The sequence below is a fragment of the Marmota monax genome, unplaced genomic scaffold (assembly GCF_021218885.2).
Source record: "Marmota monax isolate L192 unplaced genomic scaffold, Marmota_monax_Labrador192_F-V1.1 WCK01_AAM20220418_F8-fsc00011, whole genome shotgun sequence".
In the NCBI taxonomy this organism is placed as follows: domain Eukaryota; kingdom Metazoa; phylum Chordata; class Mammalia; order Rodentia; family Sciuridae; genus Marmota; species Marmota monax.
The window spans coordinates 1,933,429-1,937,643 of NW_026693082.1; the positions used below are offsets into that span (position 1 = coordinate 1,933,429).

The 4,215-nt window shown below is 39.9% G+C and overlaps 1 pseudogene; it reads left to right on the forward strand.

Annotated features, from left to right (window-relative positions):
• Positions 1–265: 265 nt before the first annotated feature.
• LOC124098984 (rho GTPase-activating protein 29-like) lies at positions 266–3,953 on the forward strand (annotated as a pseudogene).
• The last annotated feature ends 262 nt before the right edge of the window (positions 3,954–4,215 follow it).

The window sequence follows — 4,215 nt, forward strand, 5'->3', positions numbered from 1 at the left end:
ACCTAAAATTAAATTCCAATTTTTGTACGTATTACATATTTTCAGTGTGTGATGAAGTTATAAAGCAATAGTTAAGTCATAAGGATTTGAAGCGGGGACAGCACGAGGTTGGGGAGGTGGCTGCAGTGCCGGGCAGCAGGGACTTGGCCTGATGTCCTCTTGCCATGCGTGGGGGATGGGGACAGGGAGCGTTGGGTGGGTTTCCGAGTCTGGGTCGCGGGATGGAGCGCGTGGATTTCAGTTTTTCTGATTGTTAACTGAGGGGATGCTTGCTCACACACAGAAAAAGACAAAGAAAAAACGTGTTTGGGCATCAGGCCAGAACTTTGTACTCATGTTACAACTTTTGAAATGGGGCTCAGGTCCCTAAGTTCCATCTCCAATTTTGATCCGGACGACATCAAGGAGTTGCTGAATGATATCAGGAAGTTCTCCCATGTGTTAATATATTTGAAAGAAGCTATTTTTTCAGACTGTTTTAAAGAAGTCATTCATATACGTCTGGATGAGCGTCTCCATGTTTTAAAGTCTATGATGAATAAGCATGAGAAACTCATTTCAGTTGATCCTCAAAATGCTGCATTAATGCTTACCGCGAAAGTGCAAGCTGGGAATTTTACAGAAGTTAATGAAGAAAACAAAAACAATCTATTCCGAGAACTGTTTTCTTCCACTGAAACTTTGGCATTTACCTTTGGGAATATGCTTACAAACTTCATTATGGAAAAATGGAGGTAGGGTTGCCTGTTTCTCGGGAAAATAATTCTGTGTGTGTGTGTGTGTGTTGCTGGGGATTGAACCCAGGGCCTTGGGCATGTGAGGCAAGCACTCTACTAACTGAGCTATATCCCCAGCCCAGGAAAATAAGTCTTTTTAAAACATTTTTGTGGACTCAGTACTGAGTTATCCAATGAATTAGACAATGTACAGTTAAAAAAAACCTTAACCATTGTATTGGCCTTGTCGTTGCTAAAATATGGTCAAAATATACAAAGAACATAGCATCATGGGTTGAAAACAGCTTAACTTGGAATTGGGGTCCACCTGAAATATTGTAAAGTTGGTGGAAGCAACCGGAGCTAACATTGGACTACAGGAGTTTTTGCTGCTATAGTCTATTTACCAGTGCTCTCCTCAATGACATAAAGAACAGAGACCTTTTACAACAAACAATTGCAGCTGTCCAAGCCAACAAATTTGTACAGCCTCCACTGGGGATGAAAAATGAAATGTAAAAACAAAGGAAAGAAATAAAGGAACTTTGGAAACAGGAACAAAATAAAATGCTTGAAACAGAAACTGCTCTCAAAAAGGCAAAATTGTTATGCATGCAACGTCAAGATGAATATGAAAAAGCAAAATCTTCCATGTTTCGTGCAGAGGAGGAGCATCAGTGGTGGATTAGCAAAAAAATCTCAATAAGCAACTAGAAAAAAAGCGAAGGTTGGAAGAGGAAGCCCTTCAAAAAGTAGAAGAAGCAAATGACCTCTACAAAGTTTACATAACAAATGTTGAAGAAAGACGAAATGATCTTGAAAATACCAAAAGAAAAATTTTAACACAACTCAGGACACTTGTTTTCCAGTGTGATCTTACCCTTGAAGCTGTAACAGTTAACCTCTTTCAGATGCAGCACCTGCAGGCTGCCTCCCTCGCAGTTTACAGTCTCTCTGTGATAATGCCAAACTTTATGATCCAGGCCAAGAGTAGAGGGAATTTGTGAAGGCTACAAATTCAACCAAAAAAGAAAAAGTTGAAGGGAATGGAGATAAACCATTAACAAATAGTTCCCAGATGTCTGGATATGGCCTTGCTGACTCTTTAAAGGATGTTGTGTGCCTTCCCTACAGTTGTAATAAAATTGAAGGGGACAGATGCCCTAACAATGCAGATCTAACAGATTCCTCTTTAATAAGATCATGGACATGTGGATGGTTAGTGACTCAGAGTACTGGAGGGAGCAGTCAGTCTAGATCTTTGGATTGAGAATCTGTAAGTCCAGGAGTCTTTCATGGAAAACTTCCACGAACTCCATCCAGTGGAACCATGTCTTCTGCAGATGATTTAGATGAAAGAGAGCCACCTTCCCCTTTCAGAAACTGGACACAATTCCCTTGGAGCATTTAAAAATATATTGATGACAAAAGCAGCTATTACTCACAAGTTCCAAAAATTGAGATCTCTCACAAAATGCAGAGATTGTGAAGGCATTGTAGTATTCCAAGGTGTTGAATGTGAAGAGTATCTCCTTGTTTGTCATCGAAAATGTATGAAAAACTTAGTCATCATTTGTGGTCATCAGAAACTTCTGAGAAAAACACACTTATTTGGTGGAGCAGAATTCACACACGTTGCAAAAAAGGAGCCAGGTGGCATTTTTTTCATACTCAAAATATGTGCTTCAGAGATTGAAAATAGAGCCTTGTGTTTACAAGGATTTTATCATGTTAGTGGAAACAAAACAAAAACTGAAAAACTGTGTCAAGCTTTGGAGAATGGAATGCTTTTGGTAGATACTTCAGAATTTAATTCACATGACATCTGTAAAGTCTTAAAACTATACCTTCAACAGCTCCCAGAACCATTTGTTTTATTCTGATTGTTCAAGGAATTTATAGACCTTGCAAAAGAGATCCAACATGTTAATGAAGAACAAGAAACCAAAAAGGATAACCCCAAGGACAAAAAATACCCAAATATGTGTACAGAGATTAAACTGAATTCTTCTAAAAAGTAAGGACCTCCTAAGACAGTTGCCAACATCAAATTTTAACAGTCTTCATTACCTCATAGTACATCTTAAGTGGGTAGTAGATCATGCTGAAGAAAAGAAGATGAACTCCAAAAACTTGGGGGTAATATTTGGACCAAGTCTCATTAGGCCAAGGCCCACAACTGCTCCTGTCACCATCGCCTCCCTTGCTGAATATGCAAATCTGGCACAGTTGGTAGAGTTCCTCATCACTTACTCACAGAAGATCTTGGATGAGTCCCTACAGTCACAAGATGTTACATGTAGTGCAGGTGTTATTGTACCTCAGGTTGATCAAAGCTGTCCTTCCAAACCTGTGATATCACCAGAAGAAAGTGACTCATTCCACGAAGTCACTATATTTTTCTTCAAAGGAAGATAGCCACACTGCAGATAGTGAAATCAAAAATTTTTAATCAGCTTCATCACTTGAGCAATCAGAACGCAAGCAAAATGCATTGGAAAAATGTGACGCAAGTCTCATTGATAACAAAGAACTTGAACCATCATCCCAAAAGATGGATGATCTATGTAAAACCACAAAGCTACTTACTCTGAAATCTGATAGGGCAACAAAAAATATCCAGAGGCATATGCCAATTACCAAGACTAGACCTGTAAGTCTGCCTGTTAGATAGATTACTTCTTGCAAGTCCTCTTAGTGAGAGAAACAGCAAAAAATGTGGGAAATGTAAATTCAGACAAGTCTTGTGAGAATCCAACCTTTGAAGGACTTAATAGAAAAGATTCCCCTCTTACTGTTTGTTCCAAATTTAATGGCTTTGATCAGCAGATTCTACAAAAAAACTCGGGGAAAACAATGTGAACGAAACAACTACCGAGAAAGACTGCAGTGATTGTGCCTAGTGCACTCCAGAAAAAAGTGACAATGAGCGTCAGGGTCAGTGGTGACCAGCAGTGCCACATAACCCAATAAGCCACACACAGAGCCAACCAGATCACCAAGAGTGTGGTCAGAGCGTTGGTGCTCAGATTCCTACCCTCTCGCTCTTGCCCGAGCACCCAGAACACTGAAGCCTCTGCCCAGACATTTTATAAACCACTAACCCCACAGCAATGTCACGAGAGACCAGCTCCACCATCAGCAGCAGTGCCTCCTGGCACAGCTCATACTCCCCTGAGTCCTGTGGAAAAACAGTTCCAGACATCAGCTTGTCCTTTGCCAACAGGTGATGCCTAAAGGGAACTCTGAGGAACACTGACTGCCTGGTGTGAATCCAGCACAGGCTAAAACAAGCTCAACAGTTTGAAGACTTTGAAATGAAATCCCACATTTTGTGTAGGGTTGTCAAAATTCAGTCTTTCTTTTTGTTGTTTTGTGGTATTGTGTTGATTTTATGAAAATAAATTTTATATAGGATTGCAAAAGTGTGTATTTTTGCCTTTAGTCCTTGTATCTTGTTTGTTAGTCATATAGAATGGTAGTCATATAGAATGGGAGT